We start from the raw sequence: 25,932 nt of genomic DNA on the forward strand, positions 1-25,932 counted from the left end.
GTTTTTTTGAGATGGCACTGCATTAGGGCTGGGGCAGGATGGAACATGAATTTGTCGCTGCTTAGCCAAGAAGAATATTGTGTTTTCTTAAAGACACAAATTATTTCTGTCCTTGTCTTCAGACTAGATTTAAGGTAAATCCATTTGTATGTCAATACACAGTTCCTGGGCCTTAGACTCTTGTAAGACTGTTGTTACTGTGTAGCAGTATTGATAAAAAACATTATCATTGAGTTTAGGTATCCTTGGAGCAATCCCCTTAACCGGAAATGATTACTAATGTTTAGTCCTTCCTCCTCCAAATAAGTGTATTGTTTGCTGTCCAGTAAGTTCAACTTTTTGTTTGTTTGATTTTTGGATACTGTGAGTTGTGATAATTCTTTCTTTAACAGTTTTCTGTTTAATTAGTACATGTAAAACACAACTATTATGCGTAGTGGTTGTTGATATAGCCTTTCCAAAAGTCACCAGCAGAGATTGCATGTAATTGTTCTTGTTCTGTGAACTCAGAAGTCACACCTAGCAATAGTCTCATTGCAAATAGTGACTTTTGTGTAGATTTAAAAGGATCGGTAAGATCTCCACGTGCTCTTTGTTTGAAATCTGTGGTTCTTTTGATGGACCCATTGCTATGTGTTGCTCCCAAATGCCGTAAGAGAGCTGACAAAATAGTTAGACATTTTGGAAAGCAGTGACTTTCATACCAGTAAAAGCATTAATTAAATTATGAGGTAAGAAAACAAGAGTTAGGTGTCTTTCATTATTACAAAGCGTCCTTGGGAACCAAAATATCAATGCAAAAATCAGTAGCAGGATGATCCCAGCAGGCTTAGTGCTGTTGCTAGGCAACCTTTCACATTAGCTTTAAGGCACTTGTACTGTGATATGATTGGGATAGAAATCAGAGTTGCTGCTTTCTTTAGAAAAAAAAAAATAATGAACACGTTTGTTGGCGTTTTGTGGGAGAGGTGTAAGGAGACTGATCTAATATGTATTGCAGCTAAATACAAGGCTTGAGAAGAAACATAACTGTCTCTGTGTTCAGATAGTATCATTTTACAGAAGAGTTGGTGTGTAGCCCTTGATGTGTCCTCATCTGAATAGTATTGGAAACCAGATCACTTTGCTGCTTTCAAAAATAAATGTTTCAAAAGTTATTTCCATGGAGGAAAATTATTAGTCGCTATGCTCTTCTTACCAACAGACTGATGTATAGGATATACAAATAGAAACTGTAGATGCTGTATACTTGTAGCTAGATGCGTTCTTCATGAAGGAGATTATTCCAAACAGTCATTGCTAGGTGACAGCGAATCTGTGATGATAGCTCTGGACTGAGCAACTTGTACTAGTCTCACGAAGCATATACCGTAGGCAATGTAATGACTGCAGCCTACCTTCCGCTTACATAAGAGTAACATACTGTTCTCAACGTTTAATGGAACTACAGAGGGGTGAAGTTGAAGCTAAGTTAACTAACCGCCCTTTTCCTTCACCTTTTTAGTATTCATATTTTCTTTTGTCACATCTCATTTATGGTGCACTCTTAACTGAGTTTTAGAGGTGGGGGTGTATTTTATGGCAACTGTAAATGCTGTAAAAATGTAATCCTCAGCTAGTTAGAAAAGCTCTGCGAACTGTTGTCTTGGAACAGTAGTAAAATAGGTTTCCTGCTGCAATATATAGAAAAGACAGCCTTTGGGTACACATGATGAAATCTTGGATCCACAGACAAGCAGAAGATTCAAGTCATAGGTGACAAGTAGCAGCACATGGGAATACTTAAGATATTCTTTTCTTCATCCTTTTAACCCCAAGTCTTCAAATTCAACGTTGTTTGCTATATAGACAAACATGAAGGGTTTTGCAAACGAGATTGAAAATCATTGCTTCAGTGAATAGGCCCAAGCTACTTGTGCCCTCTCTTCCTCTGCAGAGACCGTACCCTTCCACACTGGCTTCTTCTGTTGCTGGAACAAGGAACATTTTGTTCCCTACCTGGCCATTCATAAATCAAAAATGATCACAGGAGGCAGTTATAATATCAGATGTTCCCTCTTAAATTAAACAGGACAATACATGTCACCAACCTAAGAAACAAATTGGAAGCTATTTCTGACTTAATTTTTTACTTTTTAAGGAAAATGTGATCAAAGGAGCATCTATATTTCTTTTTGCATTATGGATGGTGCTTTGGCATTAGGGCTGGTGAGTCTTTGGAATTGCTTTGCCAAGAGGCTGTGAGGTCTTTAATGAGATTGCCATCATGCCATTTGCTGCAATGATTTTTACATGTGAACAGAGCTCCTAACTGAAGTGGATCTGTCTGTTGAATGCTGGAGATCTTTTGCTGTAGTGAACTTTCAGTTACTAGAAACACATGATAGAATTGAAGCTCTAAGTTTGTTACAAAAGCCTGCAGTCATCCCATCTTTTGTAACCTTAAAGTCTTGAATTTCCTTTAAAAAAAAAGAATAAACTTGAATCCTTCCAAGGGCCATAAAATTGTGGTTCAAACCATAGAAACCCACGAGTGTCAGACTGCTAATGGAACAGATCAAGCTCTATGTCCATCTGATGGACCTGATTCTTCTCTTATACGGCTAAATTTCTGTGATTTCTGCTCTTGCTTTGTCTCCTATAAAGAAACAATCCATTTGTCAGTGGCTTACTGTTAGCTGATTTATGCTGCTCTTCCCAACACATCACATTTCAAAATAGAATATAGCTGTAAGGCTTCATAAGGACAGCCATGAAATATTTCTGTACAAGATAGGAACATTGTTAGGTAGCAAGATTTACTGTTAGTTTCCTGACCTTCATCACTTTTCTTCCTGGCTTTAATTGCACCAGATAAAATCCCCTAGTAGCACATGGAGGCCCAGCTATGCCCTTGGCATTCCGTGTACATGGCTCTGCTACTAACAGGGGAGCGACACTGCTTTTGACAGCTTTGCCCTGTAGGATTTTTTTCTGTGGACTATATTTGTACACTCTAGTCTGTAAGCCATGAGGAGTGTTTGCAACGTGAAATTCTCCTTGACTTTCTCATGTAACAGCAAAAATTAGCAAAAGTCTCAGTTCAGTAATTTGAAATAAAGACAGAGTATCCCACGCCATGCTCTAAAAGGAGTCAGGCAGGCAGAGACTCAAACAACAAACTGTTTGTCTGGCTCAGGCATGCACGCTGCATTGTATTTTGTATTTTTATGCACAGCATACTATCATGAGAGATGAGTGGTGTTGGCTCAAGCAATCCTGCAGGTCGGTGTGATGTATTGTAAAATGCCATGGCAAATGCTACTGACACTTTTGTCAAAGGAAAAGGTTCAGTGACACTATGCTTTTCAAATGGGACACTGGATATCAGATTTTGAATGAGGTGGGATGTGGGGAGTTCTATGTGTGAAATGAAAACAGACTCCCACGTATTCTCATGTAACTGAAGATATCAGTATAGAAGAAACCTTAAGTAAAACACAACAGGCCTATATTAAAAACCTTGCTAGACTTTCATATGAGTAAACCCGTTGGTCAAAGCAACTTGTAGTTTTAATTTGGAAGTAGCTCTTTGAGCATCCCTGCTGATTGAAAGGAATGTGACTGGGAATGAGTGTGCACTCACTTATTGCCAGCGTTAAAATAACACGAGATAGCTGGAGCTGCTGAAATCAACACTACTGGGCTGCCCAGAGACCTCCTCCCATTTCTTCAGCATGGTCAAGTACAGTATAATGGCATATCCAGAGATGTACTCTCCTCTCCAGGTTTTATGAAGACTGGTTATGAAAAGATTTTGATGTGGAGATCACAGGGCCAGGAACTGAACTCATATGAGCCATGAGGCTACAACACAGAATTTTAATTTTTTCCTGATGCTTGAAACTACTCTGGAGCAGCAGCAGGATAACTGATATTGCCTCTCACTGATTGATTTCAGTCAAAGTTTTATCATGATATGAACAGAGTGAAAACTGAATAAATAGAATTTGTCTTAATGTGTAACTAGGGGCAGATGAGTTTAATGGGATAGAGTTTATTTTTAAGCTACCTTCATACACCACACGGACAATTTTCTCTTCTCACTCCTACATAGTATTTCTAATTTGTTCCTACGAAATTGTGAATTCTGCACCTTCATCCATGTCCTACACTAAAGTGCAGGCAGAACCTACTGCACACTTTCATTTGGACTATAAAACTACAGAGTAGAGCCTACTTCTCTTCTCTATAAGCAGCTGAGCCAGTACCCCTCCGTCCTCCAAAAGAAGTGATACACACCAGTGTGCCTTCAGAGGCACACTATCGCTTCAGAGTTTCCCACACAGAAATACTTAAGGTTAGGTGAAAATATAAAAACGGCAGGCAGATACATGGGAAATTGGTATACGATGATTTGCCAGGCATACAGAGCACTTTTCCAAAAGACTCCTTCTAGCAGTGGGGTTGCTTCTGGAAGTAGGGTGAACAGGCTAAGCTGGAGAGAATAAACTGAGGAATTAGAGTGACAAAAGAAGTAAGAAGAAAGAAATATATTAAAGGAAAAGCTGATTTGTTTAAAACTGGATTGAAGATTCAATCAATCTTATCTATTATCTATATAATATATGCAATGTATGGAATTTGCCAGGCCAGATCTCGAGGTCTGGTCTCTAACTTTTCTCCAGCAAACTGAGAGAAGGCCAGACTTCTGCATTAATTACTAAGCGTAATATATGCAGCACCTAGCAAAAGAGAACTCTATCCACTTCTCAGGTAGTAACTGGAAATGTTCCTGTATCTCCAAGTATTTCCCTCAGATATTAAAAAGAAAAATAAATCAATGAATAATAAATCCTTTCCCTGCCTTGCTTTTGTTGCTGCCCAGAGGTAGCTTATATCAGTTCAGCTCTGCCCTGTTTTATTCTCTGTGAAGTGCAAAAGAGTGGTAACATTGCCATCAACATTTGCCAGCCTCTATGCTTAGCTGACTGGCGATTAAAAGAAGATCAAGCCAAGCTTCATCACACTGCAACAAAATCCACAGTACATTAGCATTCTGACTGCAAAATTTAAGAGAAAAGGTTAATATAAAACTCATAGTTGAGATAGCAGAGAATATTAGAGGTGACATGTTGGCCATGAGCTCTGCTTTGGGCTCTGGGGAAAAAAAATAGAACAAGGTTAGTTCTAACCTTGAAATTAACCTTTTTCTATTTTTTTCTTCAGCCGCAAGAAGACCTACAGGCCAAGATGTCGCCTCTAATTTTTTGTGTGTATTTCAAACATATACTTTGACCCCATTTTTATGGTTTAGTCTTTGGAGTTATCCAATATAAAGTGGCCGCTGTGCTGATTAGTCTGTTTTACTGGGACTAGAGGAAAGATTAAATATTATTTGTGGGCTGCTTTAGAATTCTTGCTTTGTTTCAGCTGAACCTAATACAGTTGTCTAGTATTTGCCATGCTGTTTTTTCCTGTGGCCCTACTATTTTTTTTTTTCTGGCTATTTGTTCCTTGTCATTTGCAGTAATCTGATTTCATTTGTTCAGCTCTTGGCATAGTATCTGAATATAGTCAGCTGCTGCAATGAATATGTGGAATTTCTGCAATCTGACTAAATATCAATAGACTATTGAACTTTTATATTATGCATACTTGTAATCAAGTCAACTGCTTGAGAATTTGCACATCTATGCATTTAGATGTGGAAAAAATAGTCTGTGTTGATGTAATTAAAGTCTATATCATAATACTTATGCACAAAAGGGCCAAATTAAGGTTTTGCAGGCAAGTTTAATTCCAGCACTTCCTCTTTGTTTAGTGCTTGACTTTGCAACCTGAAAGCGATCTGTAATGTCTTTTTTTTTTTTCCCCAATCTTACCCACAGAAAACTGAGATGCAGAATTGGCTGTGGTCACAGGTCCTAGCTGGTGAGGTATTACGCATTAATAAGGCATACAATCAAAGGTGGAGTAAGGGAGGGGAAGCAAAAGCTACAGAGCTTTCTCAGCACGAACTTTGTATCAGGATAGGAACTGTGAGCAGGCAACATCAGGGGCCTGAGGGAGAGGAGGAGGTATCACCAGGAGGCATAAAGAGTCAAGGGTTAGAGCAAAGTGGGGACTGAGGAAGCATGTCTGGATAGAGAGACAGGTAAGGGGAAAGAGAAGATCGTATCAGTGAGGTCAGCCCCCACCCAACAAGTTACCTAGGTTAGTCATATTCTGCTTCAAGCTCTGATATTACTCTGCTCTGTTACCTTCCATGCTCGCTCTTCATCTGATTTTAATTGTGAGCCACTGAGGACAAGGACTGTTTCATGCTGTGTGTTTGGTGCCTTGGAACCCCAATACAAAACCATGTTTATTGAACTGAGCTGCAGCAACATTGTGTATGCAAGACAGAAAAAGAAAGGCAGGTTGAGACAGGTATGACTGAGCTGTGGAACCTGCTGGAAATAATGAAACGGGTCTGTTCCCAAATACTACAGTCAGAGACACAACGGGTGAAGTTTTGAGACCAGGGTTTTTCTGTGATATCAGAAAGCTGCAGGCTAGCTTCAAATTGTAGAATTTCATCAGCTTGGTATCAATTAGATGCTAAGACAGAAATTAAATTGTTGGATAGAAATTAAATTTGACTCCTTTGAGTTGAAATTGAATGACTGGAGTGAAAGGAAGTAGCTGGAGAAATCATACACAATGTGAATGACAAGATCAATATGAATCAAAGAAAAGATGATGTCTACGTCAAAAACTAACTTGGTCAACATGGGGTCAGAGAGGCTCAAAGCAGACCAAAGAGGCACTTTGAGAAAATGTTCACCACTTTTGGAATGTGAATGATCAGAATTGTAGCTGAAGAAGGATAATTGTGCTGGAATTGGGCCATTTCAAAAAGAAATTTAAAGTTGTAGAAATTACAAGAGAAATAATAGAAGACAAGATAAATTGTAGAAGGGACTTGACTTTTGGATGTATACTGGTCTGGGAAATACTTGAGCAATTTTTCACCAACTGGTTTACGGTGTTTGCTGAACACTTCTGCATCAGGTACTTACAACAGTAAAAGGCAAGTCATGAGTTGTTTGTATTCTTATCTCTCTCCTTCTGGGGATGGAAGATCAGACAAAGAGCACTTGCTGACGAAAACACAGAGACTAGAGCTCTATTTCTTCCTCTGATTGCTCTTGGATGTGAAGCACTAGTCTGTGATGTTGGTGGTTTACAGCATTTCATGACATGCTTGGCAGTTTTCTGGGCTTTTTTGTTTGATTGGATAGTTGTCTTTGATGCGCAAATCATCTGGAATGACCACAGTGTGGTGGCATGTTCCACACCAAAACCTTCCTATTTTGCATACTTCTTACTTTAAATTTACCGTGGAATAAGTAACTGTTAAATCAATGACATCTCTAACTCTTTATGCTACCTCCTTTTATATCCTGTTCTCTTTCCGCACAGATGCAATGCTCCATTTTTCCAGTGTCATCTGAGGTACCTGAATATGTCACAAGTCTCTAGCCTAGAGAATAAACTTCCTAAACTTTCCCTGTTATTCTTGTCCCCAGTCACACTTGTTAATCCTGTGAGTCTACTAAATTTCACCAAAAGAGGTGATCTTTTCCATTTTTGTCTCTCTCTTCATATATTCATGCCACATCTGAGTTTTCTCTACCTTCTATATCTAAATAACAGCCAATTCTTTCTTTTCAAGCGCTCAGAAAGTTGTCCAGTGTTATAGCCTTATGCCTCCTTAATTGCTATAATCTCCTCCTACTTGCTTAATAAGCCTCTGCCAATGTCTGGAAAAGGAGAAGACAGGCGAGTTTTAAGTGTGTCCAGTAAAATTACAATCCGCAATGACTGCCTGAACCACAATGCCATCTTTGTTTATGCCCACCCACAGAATCTCTGTCCTCCTGTTCTCTTTTGACTTCCATCAAAATTTCCATCCAGGCTCAGATCTCTTGCCCATCAAAATGGAAGAGAAGTGATGAAATAAATGGCTTTGTGCCACTTCTACACTCCTGCTTCATGGCTGTTGTGGTCTTGCATAGCTTGTGGCAGGTGAGAGACGCACTGTAGTTCATATTGTGACAACCACAGCTGTCACCAGCCATTGTGGTGGCCAAGAACTGCAAAATCATACCAAAGCCCTGGTCCTACTCCTAGCAAGGAGGAGTCCAGGTGAAAGATGAGAGGCACAGAATTGGGTATACTGTTTTGTCTTCACCTGCAAGAACCTACAGTCCAGGGAAGTTTTCTTGCCGAAGGCCAGATGTGCACTGCTGACTTTTTAATATCACCAGTAGAAAACATGCCTTTGCCACCAAGAATTAAGAGTTTTGATACTCTAGATGGCTCAGCTTCTCACTGTGTTTCGCTTCCCACTGAAATAACTCATTGTTCTCTCTATTCCAGCACAGACGCTAACCTGCCAAACCAGACATCTCCTTCTTTCCTTTTTGTCTCTAAGTCAAAATACTGGGAGTGGAAAGAAGAAATGAATGGAGAAGCAGGTTCAGGCACGCAGATTTGGTGGAGAGTATAGGGCATAAGAAGGATAAGGCAAGGAGGAAACAAATGCTACACAGCAATGGATGAGCTACTGACATATACAGCCTTGTGCCTCACAGATTGTGTATCCCTTTTTGCCATGCATCTCCTGTTTCCTTCCTGGAGACCCAAGTGAAAAGGTATCAGCTAATAAACACAGACAATACCTGAACTCCTAGCGGGCAGAATATGCTGGGATCTGATACATCACTGGCCTGTGGTACTGCAGCTCCACAGGCACTTGACAGTTTGTTTTTTGTTTGGTTTGTGGGTTTTTGGGTTTTGTTGTTTTTTGGTTTGGTTTTTTTTTTGGGGGGGGGGCAGGGGAGGCGATTCAAAACCAGGGTAATTTATCAGAAATAAATCCTTCTTACCAGCTACAGGATCATTTCACTTGATTAGCATTAGCATCTATTAGTGGTTACTTGCATCATTTGTTCTACTGTTTCCTGCCTTTCAGTGTGATAGCCTCTATTTAAAATACTTGAGTCCAGGAAGGTGTGATCAGCTTCTCTAGTGTCTGACACACGCACTCTCTTCCCCTTATTTCATGCTCTAGTTTGTTTTCTAATTCAGTTCTGCCACGAGGAGCCACTTCCTCCTTGTGATAGAGAAGCTGTAATGATAATTGTCTTTTGCAAAGCAATTCAAGGTAACTAATCAGAATAATGATAGCAACAGCTGCAACTTCTAATGAAGTTAGAAACTGTCAACTTCATGGTAATCATTGTCTTAAAAAACTTCATAATCAGTGCACAATGGGCCCTACATTCTTTGCCGCTTTGAGGGAGATGCATATGAGTTCACTCATTTGCTGGTTGTCATATCAAAGTGCTTATATTTAATAGCCGCAGAATTGCGCCTGCTGTCTGAAGCCTCTGCACTAAAATACCATCCTTAAAGCAGTGGACCATGTGTTCTGCCAAATGTACTGTGCTAGATAGTTTCAGCAGCTCTCACCCTTAGAGGCTCACAGAAAAGCATACAATACTTTCAGCCTAATTACTTCAAACACCATGAGGACCAAACTCATTTAGGGCACACATGAAAAGCTGACAAAGGATCAATTTCTTAACTGGAATATCTGGTAGGTAAGATAGGAATGGAAACAGGCAGACTGCAAAAAAATTACCAAATTTGGAAACTTCTATGTCTTTGCATTCTGCCTTGAAAAGTGGAATGATGTTGGTAGTATCACCAAAGAAAAGTGTCCTCAAACTTGTTAAGAGTCCTATTTTGAGCTTAGATCTTGGACCTTGTGTTAACTTTGTTATACTTTAAGAGCTGTCCCCATGTGTTACCAACCAGCTTTCCTATACCTCATGAAAGCCACGCAAGGCATTTGAAATGTGACCTACCTGCAGTTCAGAAATGTGAATGGTGAGTTTTCCCCAACACTGGAGCAGGCTAATGGACCACAGCAAGGATCCCAAACATTGCAGTCCCAAGATATAATAGTTTACCAGCAAAACTGCACTGAAAGTTTTCCCATGATCAGCAGACCTGCAGAACTGCTGCTCCTGTGGGTGGCATCTGATTCTTCTCTCAATACTTTTTTATTTCTGCTTTTTCTTGTCATCCCTGAGAGCCCTAGTTGTATGGGGCCTGTTCCCACGGGTGTCAGGAACATGGAAATTGTCTCTTCTATTTGTGTGTATTGCAAGATGTCTCCAACTTACAGCCCAGATTGCCATAATAAATGCTTCATCTCTGGGTTATGCATTGGGCGCAGCACAGGATGCTCTTCTAAATGCACACAAATAGAGACGTTTGCCTGCTTACCGGAGGCTCAAGTGAATATTTCTTCTGCGTTGCCTTGTGATGATGAATTTTCTTTGGAATCCTAAAAGAGTCTGTTTCCAGTGTAAACAATCTGTCTTTAGCTGGAGGTACATACAAAAATGCTTTGAGGATGTTCCTACTGTTCTTGCAATATCATGCTGAGAATATTTTGTGCTGTTCCCAGCAGATCTTACTATTATCTCTGTAAATATTTGCTCTAAGGAATAGCAAACAAAATTCTGGAAGACTGTAAAAGCATTATTCAAAATCATGGTTAACATTCAAAGAATGTCCTCTTGAGTCACTATCTACTCTCCCCCTGGCTGCTTTTTTTCTTTCTGGCAAAATTACGTGTGAATCTGAATTCAGTTTCTGTATCGAAAAATACAAGTGTACAAATACAAGCATATCTCTATTATTTGTATGGCAGCTATATCTAAGGACTAAATGCTTTGTTAGCTGCTATACATGACAGAAGAAAGTACTTTTCCCTGAGAATGCACAATATAATGATTAAAGGTAATACAATGATTAAACAGTAATCAAGAGACAAAGTGGTCTCCATTTTCAAGCTGAAGAATGAGAACTAGCTTGCACATGGTTACATCAGTAATCTGGCAGACCTGTGAGCCAGAATTCAGTCTTCACTTAAGTCCTCTAATGGTCATATGTGTTTGTTGGGACTCTCCTTTCTGTAGCAGGCACATTGTGTAAGTGAAAAAAATAATCTAATGCAGTCTATTCAGCCACTCTGTAACATCTTGTGTAAGAGATCACAATAATCTATATGCTTGTAAAAGGTTCTTTGATTTATATTTAGGTTTAATTTAATTTTTTTAAGTAGCATGAATAGACTTAGAAGCATGAAACTGTTTTCAAAATGAAAATAAATTCAATAATTGCTATTCTGTAATTTAAATTAAATTCAGACAGAGGGAAAAAACCCAGATCATCTCAGATGGGGTGATCCAGCCAAAGAGCATCAGTATGTGAATTTCCAAATCCTGAACTAGCCACTCCCCAACATGCACGTCTCAGAAATTAGATTCTAAAAATTTTAAAAATACTATTTGACTTGTTGCAACTTTTAAAGATCATGCTTTCAAACTTCTTAAATTGCAATTATTATGGTTAGAAGTTCATTTAAAGTCTTTAATGGAAGCTGAGATTCCCATGTAATCACTTAGCTCCAGTAGATGGGCTTTAAGAATTATACTGTAAATGCAAAACTCATGATATACCGTGAAGACTTCAGAATTAGTCGAAGAGATCACCGATAAACTGACTACTATTGCTTAATTATCATTTATCTCTTCGCTGGGAAAAACTCACCCCAATGGGAGGGCAGAAGAAACGTCATTGTTATCTGAGGAAATATTTCTGCTTACATGAAAGCTAATGCAATGCTCTGCCTCCTACTTACTTTCCCTTTGAAACAGGCTGAGCTCCATCTAAGTTCTCTGAAATATTTCCTTTTCTGAAGTCTCTATCCTGATTCTTTCTGTCCGTTCTGCAACTGCTCCCACCTAGGCAGTTGTGAAGCCCTGTTGGGGAACAATGGGGAAAAGGATTTGGTAGCCTAAATGGACTATTTTACCGCTAACATCTGTGATTCTCATTTTGTCATCTTCTCTCTCCAGTTCTTACAGCAGCTCCCTAATTACAGCACTGCTGTTAGGATGAAGGTTTTTTAAGTATTCAGACATCTTCCCAAGTCTGGTGAATAGATTTAATAATTAGACAATGGGATTTTTCTATTCCTGCCCACCCGCACCCCCTTCACTGACTGTTGCTTGTGATTCTATTATTATCTGGCATATTCCAACTATGTTCTTCCTCTCAAAGGATTTTGAAGAGTGCAGCAAAATATCAGAGAAATAATTCAAATGTATGAGCTAAAGTCAGAAAGAAAGGACAATGGACCTTATGTTCATTTCACCACATAAACAATCCCAAAGTGCTTTATGTCTTAACATACCATTCTCTAGTAACATAATAATTTTACGTGCCCATATTCAGAGCTGGAATGAAGTCTCTTTGTTGTTATTCCTACACAGAGATTAAATTGCAATAATTTCTGTGGGCAAATAAGCACTGTGTTAGTAATTTCAAATGTTTTTTTTAATATATGCTGTGTGGATTCTACTGATCTGACTTCTCATCTGCTTAGAGTGCTTATCTGAATATCTTCTAACTCAGAATCACAGTCTAAGTTTTCCAGACTAGTAAAAAGAACATACTGCGTGTGCTACATAAATATTAAACATCAGTATCTGTGATGCACATTTTATTTGAGAAGGTAATAGTTTGTAAGACCTTCCAAAATATCACAGAGCAAATCAAGCACATAAACTTTATTTCTTAATGTTGTTTCAGTTGTTTAAAAGTTGTTTTACTTTATAAAATAAGTTATGTAGTGAAGCAGAGAGACAGAAGTGTATGGGTCTACACATTGGTCTTGTCCTCAATAGTGCCACCTTGTCATCATCTATGTCATCTCTGGACGCGCTGAATCAATACAGGGAAGTTGCACTCTCAGCCACATGTCAAGCTTGTAGTTATTCCACACGTCAGCGTAGGAGGGAAATTAAGTAAACTCCAAGAGTAGGAGTATTTCTTGTTTCGAGTGCTGTTATAGCTAAAAATATCATGCAATATAACTTGCAAATAGCAAAAATATCAACCTATAGTGCATAAAACACAACTACATCCTCTCCCTTCATTGTACAGACAGTCTAAGCTGGCTAAAATATTAAATGCAAGGAAGAGAGTAAAGGTTTCCTGAGTCCAGGCTTATCCTTATTTCAAGCTACACAAGTCTGCTCTAATTCCACAGACAAGACTAGGTTTTTAGGATGGAAATCATGGGAAAGATCAGAGGTCAAAAGAAAAATTTACTTTCCTCCAAAACAGAAATCTGACTCATATAGGTGTCTTTTTCGTATAATTTTTAGCAAGCTGACTAGAAATTAAGAATTATATTATGGGGGGGGGGGAATCCAAACATGTAAAAACTTCTTTATATTCCATATACAGATGAAAAAGAGACTATTTTGACCTTCCCCCACAACAAAAGGGCTGCTAAGTGATGTAATTAACTTCTAACAACAGTTTCTAGAGCCTGGGTTGTCTCTGACTCCAGTCTATCTAGAGGACAGAGGATCGTGTTGGGGTTTTTTCAGTTTTGTTTATATGCATATGTGTTTCTCCTCCTTTGAGTCTAAAAGGAGGAGGACTTTCCTCCAGCCTGACAAAACTTTGTGTCTGAAAGCGTTCTCTGAACTTGTGACCAGTTACTAGCTACGAGTAACCAAATACAATTGCTCTTCTTACCATTTTTACATTGAGCTTTCAGCAGAAGTTGAACAATTTCTTGAGTTTTGAATTGTTCTAGTCTAGATATCATCAAAAGAGATTCTTCTTTGACAGGGCAAATGCCAGCAGATACCAAATGAGGTCAGTTCCCTTTGTTTATATCAAGAACCTAAAAAGGGACATACCACTATACGGAATTATTGATCAGTAGAGATGAAGGTCCTGTTTAAACTCTCATTGAATTCACTGGTGTGAGATTTTTTGAAAAGCTGAGAGGAGACTGGCACAGAGAAAATTCTTTATGCAATTTTTGTAGCTCACTTGATCGTCCCCAGATGTATGTTCAATGTGCTAATTAATCATCATTCCAAAAGCTTTTTAACCATGGCAAATGAAGGATATCGCTTTGTACTTTAAATGGGATACATCATATTCAAAAGATGGGCAGAATTCACAAAATTGATTTTAGGGTATTTAGGAGTTAATATAGAGCAGGTTTAAATGTATGTCCTGTTAAATTATGCTCAAAACAGCCGGGGAGGGGGGGGGGGGGGGGGGAAATGTAGGCTCTTTCCTAGCCTGGAGGTTAGTTATCTACATGATGTTAGTAAGACTAGATACAGTACCACTGGCAATTCAACACCTGACGCTGACATTAATGGATTTGCAAGGAGCTGTGGGTGCACTCAAGCTTATTAAACGGGAATGTATTTCAGTATTTTGGAGTGGAGGAGCTATACAGAGCAGTATGGAGCAGATAGTTCATAACTGAAAGAAAAATAGTTCTTGATTTGTTTCCCTGAATCCGAGAGAAGCACCAGAAGTACAATCACCAAGTACCTCTTAAAGTGGTTTTATTTATTTTTCCAAGACTAATTTTCTGAAACATTAATACAAGTTCTTTTTCATATATAAGTTGAAACTGAGCCTACGTTCTTGAAGGAGAAACTAGGACAACTTTTCTGGAGCCAGAGACATTTTGGAGGCAAGTTTTCTGTTAAATAGTCAGAAAGGGTGTGGACAGTGGCATTAACAGTATCATATTCAGATCCAGCATATTACCTATTTTAACATTTCTTTGTTTGCTGCTTTTGATATGTTATTTTCTGAAGATAATTTAGCATTTTGTTGCTTATTATCATGACAGTGAGCAGTGTATTCTGATTTTGCAGAGACTTTAAAGGGTTGTAGTTGTTCAGTGGCTCTCTAGGGTAGTCACTTAAAACGCTGTTTCTCACATTTGTCCTGTGACCCATACTCTTCCAGGGCTTTACGCTTTGTAACTTCAGCTTAGACTGTAGCAGAAGAGTGGTTCCTTTTTGCTTTGATCGTTTTGTTGAGGGTATGTACATCCTACCACTTCTTTTCAGAGAACTGAGCAAAATTTGCTTTCCATTCTCTTCTTTCATGCTTTGCCTTCTTAATTAAAACCTTTTACAAGGCCATTCTCTTTTTATACTTGTTTAATTCTGAAACAACCATATCAAAAGAAATTATGCACTTGGATTGGTATCTAATAATGAAATTAAAACCTTTCTGCTGTGATGGCCTTCAGGTCTCTCATTTTCAGTTTTATTAGGAGAAGAGCTAAGCTACACATATGAGGTATTGTTTCTCGTTAGATAACAACCCAGCATGACTGCAAATGAAACTAAACTCTCTCTTGGAGTTTTTCTGTAAAATGTCTCAATCTTACATCCTAAAAATAACCCTAGGAAATTATTAAGCTATCATCTTTGGCCACCTTTATGGACTATTTCTTTAACACTTTGGATTTGAGAAAGTCAAAGCATTTTTCTAAGCATTATCCAGCTGCTGCAGATAACCCGTCTGCAGTTTTTCAAGGTTTTAAAGTGAAAAAGTGCATGTATCCTGGCCTTCCCCTGCCCTCCCTTGTGTATATACACATCCACAAAATGTACACTTTCCACTATAATGGCAATACTCCAAGGGAATAAAAATACAGTCTCAGGGGTTTTGGACTGTTTGCTCAGGTTATGCTTCCAAGGTGATTTCTGTATTGCATTCTTTTTTTTTTCTCTTTCTCCATCACCTAGATTGATCTGAACCAGGATTCATTCTTCAGCAAACAGCAATATGATTAAAAAGAAAACAAACCCAAACCCGCAGAGCTCTCAGTCTCTCACCAATGTTTCAATAATCCTTATGTAGTTACAGTTATACAGGAACTACATGTCAGAAATAAATTGCTGGAGCAGTAGAATGAAGTCATTTATGTAAACACCCTGGTAGATGCTTTGTAAGTAACATGCTTTTTTACCTTAGTGCACTGTCTTAGGCATGGACAAATGAGAAAGGTGTACCTCAGTTCAGACAAACTTCTCATCTAGTATTTGATTAAATTCTGTGCCTTTTGTAGAGATATTTTTATGAGATATTTTTAGTTGTGGTGTGTGATTTGAGTTGCAGTCTTCATTCTTTAAACTACCTACCAGTTTACTGTGAAATGCAATACCGAAACATCTTGAATAGGTTTTGGTTTACACAAATATCTGTAGTGTTTTGTTTATTATAGAATACTACCACATTCAATACCATGTGCTGCATCCTTGCTTTGATGCTACACTGGTGTAAATCCAAGGTACTCTTCCAAAGTGAATGGAAAAAGCATTACACTGCCATCATGAGATCAGAGCCTTGTCTAGTTGAACCACTTTATGATTTATAATGATGATTTTATAAAGGAAAATCTAGACAAAACTTGGAAGTGTGGTCTTAAGAGATATGCAGAGCAAAGTCCTTCAGTCAAGTCTGGCATGCATTTGATGAGGACTGAAAAGCCCCTGCTTCATTCTGGCAGTAGCTTTTTGTTGCCCAAGCTCCCCTAGTCCTAAAATCCCTGGACAATCAATTTGGTATACTTCTACCTGCATGTGATCTGGTGAGAGGTGAAGCTACTTCTCTGGAATTTGGTCCTGAAATGTATTTTGTCTTTGACACTAGGTCAAAAAAGATTGTATTACTGCATGAGCATCTTGGCTGATTCAAACTCTTCAGAGCTCTTCTAAGCTTTGTGTCTGTCTTTCCAAACAGCAGGGTTAGTTTTCTTGGCCAGGTAGCGGATTTAGTGTGTTTTGCCTGATGACAGTCTACTGTAGATAATGGAGCAAAATCTTCTGAGTTGACTAGTTCTGAAACACATGAGGTTCAGCACAAAGAGGGAGCTTTCTTTTGGCTATCACTATACTTCAGCAATATCCTTCCAGAATTTTTTTTTTTCCTGCCTTTGGTTCATTCCACTGCTGTATGGATTGGTGCTTTGAGGGAAAGGTTTGTTCACACATGTAATCAGCATGTTTTTCATTCCAATAACTGCTTGAGCTATTCTGTACCGTGTCTTTATTTTGTGGCTCTCACCATTTTAAAAAAAAAAAAAAAAAATCAACACATGTTCCTTTAGCTCATAGGTCCAAATAAATAGTTTTTGCTCTACTAATTATTTATACATTGCCACAAGCTATGAAGATTGAGTTCTTATCTCAGCTTCTTCAGCAATAACTTCCACAAATAAGGATGGCTTTGTCTCTATACAGAATGGAAAAGACTTATTTCATATTCACATAACCTTATCATATTACTAATAAGTAACTCCATGGTATATGGCTAATACATGGCCTGCCAAAATTTTTATAGGCTGATACAACTCTTAACAAAAAAAATGCTCTTCACTCCTGTATAATTTGGAGAGGAAATGCATGTCTCTTGTTTTCAAGACACAACATTTACAGGATCAAAAGCAGGATACAGAACGACTTCACTAAATGAACAGAAAGTGTACTGAAAAAAAATACTAATATCAGATATACCTGCAATGTAATTTTAAAGCAATAAGCTTTTATCTGCGTAAGCTTTCTGGTTACCTAGACTGAGAACAATATATATAAGTCTTTTCCCACTTATATTTAAATGAGTACAAAAGGAAAACTCTAGCTTATAAACTGGAAAAATTTCCAATTTAATTTTGCTTTTAAGGCCCTTGTGTAATTGTTTTTTTTTCCCAAAGTACAATTACCCTATGACTGAGGCCTGCTGAGAATAAAAATGTTTGCTTTTGTATTAATTTTCAATGTCCTGTTTGTGCTGAGATTTTAAATAAGACAAAAAAAAGAAAAGAAATGTCACTGGATATCTCACAGAATGAACAAGATGCATAATGACTTCATAGTGTTTTGTGAGGAATGTATCCAGGTATACTGAGGTCAAAGAGGAAGTATACTTCCATTCTCTCACATCATGTATATATAGATTTCATGTCAGACCATTTTGCTGTGTATTACACACTGCCATACACTTAACTGGCCTGGCTTTGAGTCATTACACAGTGGCCCATGTCCATGACTGCGGTGGGATTCATTCCCTCTCAAGTTCCCTTAGGTACTAGAGCAAGAGGTGAGACAGCAGTCCCTCGTGGAAAGTGTCAGGAGGCTGGGCACATTTCTATTTAGCAATCCTTTGGTCCAAATATTACATTGACTTTATTTCACCACCCAAACATTCGGATTCACTCCCATCTAAACAAACACAGTGTGCAGTTTATATGTCCTGATTGCATGGAGCGATTTGATTATGTTTGAGTAAGAATCCTTTGCTGTAAATCCCAGTTCCAAGTTCCAGCTGTTTGGTGCTGAAGTCCTCTCTAAAATATCAGTGTAAGGGCCCTTGTGTTTTAGAGAAGGGAACCAGCATTGTTACCTTTCGTATCTTTTGCTTAGAGCATCTAAAGTTTGTCCTTTGCGCAACTCAATGTAACAGACACCAAAAAGCATTTGTAATAATACCAAACAAACCAAAGGGGTGATAGAGAAACATGAATATCTGTGTGTGTTCAGTTTACCACCAAACCACCTTCACACAGCACCAGGGAAAAGATCATTGACTTGGTCTGAAATTCAAGCTCAAAATATTGAGTGCAAAAAGGCAGTGGACTCTGATTTCATTCACAGAAAGTGTTACTCTAGCTTAAATTGACATGTTCAGCACGAAGATTTGATTGGTATATTGAATTTCCACTTTCTATTTGCCAAACACCAATGTGGAAAATTAATGAAGAGGAAAATTGTCTATCACCCTTTCCTATTAGCAGCCACTATGACGTGTCAGGACGTCTTTGGAGAGACTGTTTGCAACTTCTGTATCAGCCTAGTGTAATAACCCAACACCAGCTGTATGTACCTTATTGGGCCTCTTTCTTTGTTGTGCTATGCCTTTTGCAGGCATTGGCACTAGTACAAGTCCAGATCAAGATGATAATGCGATGCCAGTGCTCAGAGACAAATAGCTACAGAAAATGCCAAGAAATAGAAAATCAAGTCATTTAGTCCCCAGTTCTCACAACCATGCAGAGCTTGCAGATGCAGCTATACAAAACCTCAGTGAGAGAACATGAAGCTGTTTGGTGGTGGTGGTTGTGGTGGTTTTTACTTCATAGTAGCCACAGATAAGGAAAATCAACCTGGTTGCTTAATGTTGCTTAGTTTACCTGCTCCTGTATTTCAGCTCCATGGTGATTACACAAGGCTAGGGCCTTCTGTGGACACTCTAATTTGCAGGTAAAAGTAGTCTGAATTTGCTTTAACTTATTTTAGGCATGAATATAATCTGGTTTAAATATGTAACTTCTGTATGAATGTTCTATGCAGAGCAGGTTTCAGCTGTCTTTTGGAGCTAGGAAGGACATTTCATTGCTTATCTGGCCTTCCTTCCTGTCAATTCTTACAAATATATCTGCATCTTACCGCATCTCTTTCGTGACTCCCAAAATGAAATGAAGGGAATTAGAGAATTACATAGCTAACAGTAAATTGAGAAAGATACAAATGCCTTTGAGCACAGAAATAATCCACCAAGACCAAGTTAATCTGGCTCAGAGTTCAACAAGATTGACTAGGAAAATGTCATTTTTGATACTTTCAGAGTGATTCCATGGATGTGAAAGCCCTGAAAATCGCTTCCTGTGGGAGCATATTGGACAATAAAGTGGATATAAGTGAGAGAGAAGTTGAGCTTGAGGGAGATCTGGCTACTACACTTGGTTCCAGTCCATTAATTTCTGAAAAATAATTAAAAGTGTAGTGTGTTTTTTTTTTCCCCCCCTCTTTTTCCTGAAGTCAGTTTGCCTCACAGATAGGCTACAATTCCATTGGGCTAACCACTGACTACCTCTGTGTTCCTAATAGTTTCTCCTGGGAGAATACATTCATTCAGCTGTCTGAAGCAGTGCCCATGTCCAGCTTCAGGAAAACAAATCCATTCTCCTCATTATTTCCAAACTAATAGACCAAACTGATACCCCTAATCTAGATGACTGGTTGCCCCCTTACCTGGTGTGATAGTTTTCTCCTTCCTCTGACTGTGGCAATTGATTATTGTGTATGTGTGTGATGAAAACCTTACTGCTACCCTATACTTTGTAAATTGCTTTAATATAATTGGCAGAGGTAGGTAAGAAGCGAGAGGAGGAGTGGACTGAGTGCTGATTACAAACTTGAAAAAGATCTGGCATTGAATATACTTAGGAGCCCAAAGCAGTTAGAAGAACAGGTCTTCCCTGAACTACCTAAGGCAGAGCTGGACAACGCAGGCATGTTTAAACAGCCTTTGAGGCAGATGCGAACATTCTCTGATGTAATTGGAATCTGATTTGCTGCTGTTAGCGTGGCATGGATCCAAGCTCATTAGACTTGCCAAGCATTGGGCTTACTAGCTCCAGCCCTGTACTGGGTTAATGCAAATTGCACGACTTTTAGATTCAAGCTGCTTCTCACATCCTGTGGCTCTGTGTGCAGGAACGGCACACTGGACTCCTCACAAAAGTCAGTGTAGATGCACCAGCAGAAGAGCTTCTGACTGGGTCACAGAAGCAGTTTGGGAGAGCGCAGCTCTGACTTGGGCAGTCTCATGCAGAATCACTGCATGTTCTGGAGGCCTCAGCAACTGCTGGGCATGTTTCAGCACCAAACATCGTGGTGAGACACAAAAGGCAAAGCTAGTTCATTTGTTTACTGCTGGAAATGAATGTGCCAATCTCATTTAGATCTGCTCCTCGCCTTGATCTTGATTTCCCCCCCCACCCCCTACTATTTGCCCTTGACCATGTTTATGGCAAGTTATGGATATTTTGTTTTAACTATGAATTGAAACATATTATACAGCCATTAAAATTCAGAGTTTTGTCTTCAACACTAGGAAGGTATTAAATTAAATTGTCCTCATCCTTGATGGAGTTTAATTTTTTTTTTAGCCTATCAGTGTTTCTCAGACAAGCTAAGTGTCACATTGAGGCATGATTTACATATTCATGAAATGATTTGTACTCAGAATCATTGTTTAATGTTTTCTGGACAGTTTTTCATATTAATAAGTGTTTAGCTCAAGAGACTATGCAGGTAACCTGAAAAACGAAAGCCTACCATAATTTTTGCAAAATACTACTTGTAAGTCCAAACTAACTAAATAAATGAACTCTGAATTATTGCATTTCTTTGTTTTATCGAACAAGTTACTTGCACAGCAATGAAATACACTTTTTACAAGAAAATAATTAGGAATGTCCTTATTTCTCAGAGGCACATTTATTTTCCTTCTGCTTCTTGACTGTAGATCAAATAGATATTGGACAGTTATTTTCAAGCAATAGCAGGGTTCAGTTTTAAGTTTGATTTATACTAGTATTTCTCATGCATTGAAAATGTGCACTTGTGCTCCTCTAGCTAAATTAAATTTTGGTTTTCAATTTATATATTTGTCAATCAATAAATATGTTTGATGGTAGCAAATAGACTCTCTATCCTTTTTTGTAGTAAATAGACTCTTTCTCTCATTTTTTGTATGTTAAATACTGAGTGGAGTGCTCAACTGGTAATGCAAGAGCCTGGAGTTCTAGCTCTGCTCCATGGAGGCTGTATGAATTTTAAAGAACTAATGGATACTACTAGGTATTATCCTAGTAGTTCAGTGAAGCCTGGTGTCTGCATCTTCCAGAGCCCCAGTGGATTTGCTGGGAATGTGACTGAGGGAGTGCTGCCAGACTGACTGCAGGGCCTTCACTCTTACACCTGTTAATCTCGCAGTGTGCAGCTGTGCCTCAGCCAAGACCCACAGCCTCCACCCTGAAAATTAGAGAGTAGTTCATCCATGTGTCTAGTCATAGAACCATTAAGGTTGGAAAAGACCTCTAATATCATCGAGTCCAACCCTCAACCCAACACCACCATGCCCACTACACCATGTCCCTAAGCGCCTCATCCACTCGTCTTTTAAATACCTCCAGGGATGGTGACTCCACCACTTCCCTGGGCAGCCTGTTCCAAGGCCTGACCACTCTTTCAGTAAAGAAATTTCTCCTAATGTCCAGTCTAAACCTCCCTTGGCGCAACTTGAGGCCATTTCCTCTCGTCCTATTGCTTGTTACTTGGGAGAAGAGACCAACACCCACCTTGCTACAACCTCCTTTCAGGTACTTGTAGAGAGCAGTAAAGTCTTCCCTCAGCCTCCTCTTCTCCAGACTAAAGAGTCCCAGTTCCCTCAGCCGCTCCTCATCAGACTTGTTCTCCAGACCCTTCACCAGCTTCGTTGCCCTTCTCTGGACACGCTCCAGCACCTCCATGTCCTTCTTGTAGTGAGGGGCCCAGAACTGAACACAGGATTCGAGGTGCGGCCTCACCAGTGCCCAGTACAGGGGCACGATCACCTCCCTGCTCCTGCTGGCCACACTATTTCTGATAGAGGCCAGGATGCCGTTGGCCTTCTTGGCCACCTGGGCACACTGCTGGCTCATGTTCAGCCGGCTGTCAACCAGCACCCCCAGGTCCTTTTCCTCTGGGCAGCTTTCCAGCCACTCTTCCCCAAGCCTGTAGCGTTGCCTGGGGTTGTTGTGGCCGAAGTGTAGGACCCAGCACTTGGCCTTGTTGAACCTCATACATTGGCCTCGGCCCATCGATCCAGCCTGTCCAGGTCCCTCTGCAGAGCCTTCCTACCCTCGAGCAGATCAATGCTCCCACCCAACTTGGTGTCTGCGAACCTACTGAGGGAGCACTCGATCCCCTCATCCAGATCATTGATGAAGATATTGAACAAGACTGGCCCCAAAACTGAGCCCTGGGGAACACCGCTCGTGACCGGCCGCCAACTGGATTTAACTCCGTTGACCACAACTCTCTGGGCTCGGCCGTCCAGACAGTTTTTTACCAGCAAAGAGTGTACCTGTCTAGGCCGTGAGCCGCCAGCTTCTCTAGGAGAATGCTGTGGGAAACAGTGTCAAAGGCTTTACTGAAGTCCAGGTAGACCACATCCACAGCCTTTCCCTCATCCACGAGGTAGGTCACCTGGTCATAGAAGGAGATCAGGTTGGTCAAGGAGGACCTGCCTTCCATAAACCCATGGTGGCTAGGCCTGATCACCTGGTTGTCCTGCATATGCCTTGTGAGTGCCCTCAAGATGAACTGCTCCATAATCTTCCCCAGTCCATCCAACCTTACTCTGAGCCATGCTGTTACATGGCAATAGGTCCATGAGCAGTAGAAGTTATTACATGGACTGTCTAAGGTTTTCTACTACATAGTTATAAAACTATGCAATAATGTGGACATCTGTGCAAAACTGCACGTATCCTGTGGGCATAATATGATAATGAGCCCACGAATGGGCTCATTAGCAAAGCCTGCAGCTAGAGTAAATGGCTCTACCAGTTAAGAACCAGTATTCATAAACCACAGAGGAGCACAATCGGTTAGCTTCCTATTTTAAGTTAAAAGAAGATGTTGCTGCAGGAACTTGTTCTTATTTTTCAGAAGTGCTGTATGTCTATAATTTCAGAAGAATGTCCACACACCTTTGTTCATGTACACACGCATTCATTTATACTGTCTCTGACAATGAGTTGTAGTGTTACAGCTTACACGAGCTGGTCTCCTCTGTTCAGTAAAATCTATTCAGCAATGTTTGAGCGCAGCACTTAAAGATAAAATACCCTCTTTTGGACTGGAGTATAAGGACTCTGTAAAAGTTTTTGCAAAGTAACAATAACTTCAGCTAGAATACTGGGATGAGCATGACCAGATGCCTTTGTAATATGCCCTTGGTGCATGATTTCTACTTTCTAAAGAACCCTTCAAATTAGATAGGGGCAAACACAAAGCAAAATCAGTGCTGTTTCTGCACTGATTCTGTTTTGAATGGCTCTACGTCCTCAGCCTCCATCCACAAAGTAACAACAGACCCAAAACTATAAAGTAATGGGTGTTTTTCCTTATGACTGTTAATTTATTTGTGGTTTTACAGTTATCATTTCACAAATAATAGGTCTTAATTACATCAATTTTTTCCCCTAAAAACTGAGAGGGGAAGAGGGGCAGAAAGGTGAAGCATCCCCTTTGGAAGACTAGGAAAATGTCTTAGGAAGGTTCAGGAAGAGTGCTGCAGTGCTGTTGAGGAATTGGTGCTTTGTGAAGGATGTTCTCCCTACTCTTTCCTTCGCTCTTTGCCAACAGATGTTAAAGGCCCATCCTTGCCCAAGATTCTCTGTATGGAGCAGTGCCAGATGGACAAGGTATGCCACAGCATCTGCATGCAGGCGGGTGCTGCCTGGGATGGCCAGGCAGCGAGGACTAGGTCAAGGAAGCTCAGCAAAGCACATTAATGTGCATGCTGGTCCCATGCAGAGTCCAGCACAGACCAGCTTGTCATTTTACCACGACAGGCGTTTCTGACTTTGGGCTGGGACGTCAAGAACTCTTAGGGAAATGAGGGGAAGAGGAGTAGCACTGCAAAGCATCTTGACTGTGAGGACAATGTGCTGTGGTAGAGGAAAAACCCTGGGCTGTTTCTTGCACCCTAAGAAATTTTCTGAGCACAATCCATTTTAAAGAGAAAACAAGAAAACCAAAGTAGTTTAAAACATATAAATTAACAAACTTTTCTGTGACCCTGTCTAAAGGCATCCCCAATATGCATTACTCTGTTTTACGATTGGATCTTTTGACAAGAACTCCACTCTCTCAGGAGATTTACCACGTGAATCAGGGTTGCTGTAAAGTTTTATGGTTGACTATACCTTTGCACAATGTGTTTGAAGAGCCATTTTAGAAACAGAATGAACACTTTCTAGTATTGAAGTTGAGAAAGAGGTCTGTGTGGATCCTTGGGAGAAAACAGCTTATCCCCAAACTGATTCCACTGAGGGAATGAGTTGTGGAGGGCATGAGTTGTCTTCTGTTCGATGGAGCATGAGTCTTGCTTACTTGGTTGTGACTAGTGACTAATTCTTACTATGGCTAATGGTTAAGTGTAAAAGTAGCCATTCCAGGAAAGTTAAAGCACCCCTGTTGTTCACTGTTGTTCACTACAGAGGCACTTCCTGAGGTTCCCAAACTCAAACCTTTCCTTACAAGGCTTGTAGGGAAATTCCTCGTTTAAGGAATTATCTCACACTGGAGGGTTCATAGAACAGTCATTAGTAAAATAGATTCAGCTTGAATAGATAGGATGGCTTTACAGATTGCATGATGTTGCTGAGTAACTGTCAGAAGACTGGAAAGTGGTAAAGCGAACAAAAAAAGCAGGTGCCCTGCTCAGAGAACCCAAAGAACCATTTCCTACAATGCCTAACTCTGCAGTGGCATTTGCTGCTGTGGGAGGCTGAGCAAGTTGGGCAGGACTCCTTATGGATCCACAAATGAACTAACCAAATTCATAGAGAAAAGTTACTGACCATTGAACAAACTGGGTTCATACAACGTTCAGTTCAATATATACCAACCTGATTTTAGGTATCTGTCTTAAATATCCACTGGATTAAAGGGATCTTTGGTCTGACTCTGGGCAGCAAAGCACATAAGGATATTTAGGAGTGTATTGGTGTGTCTGTGTATATAGGTCTGCCATGGGTTGCTGTTCGTAGAGAAAAGGGATAGACAGGACAAGGAGTCTCTTGATATATTCAAAAGGTCAGACTGGACACTGTATAGATTTTGCCAAAATCACACACATTTATGTATGTATACATATGATTGAATTCAGCTACCTTCAGCAGCAATGATTCAATTTGCATTTGCAATTATATTGATTTTGCATGTAAATTAGATAGCTGCTTTGCGCGTACACTCACAGACCTATTTTTTTCCTTGTGATTGACAGAAAGTGGGGGCCTCCACTTTCTAACACTCCAGCAGGTTAGTGTTAGAGGAGGAAAATGCCAAAAGTAAAACCTCTTAAAAGCCTTTTATTTGGTTGCCTTCCAAGCCACAACAGCTGCAGAGGGTGATTAGCTTCATGTGG

The sequence above is a fragment of the Calonectris borealis genome, chromosome 10, assembly GCF_964195595.1.
Source record: "Calonectris borealis chromosome 10, bCalBor7.hap1.2, whole genome shotgun sequence".
Lineage (NCBI taxonomy): Eukaryota > Metazoa > Chordata > Aves > Procellariiformes > Procellariidae > Calonectris > Calonectris borealis.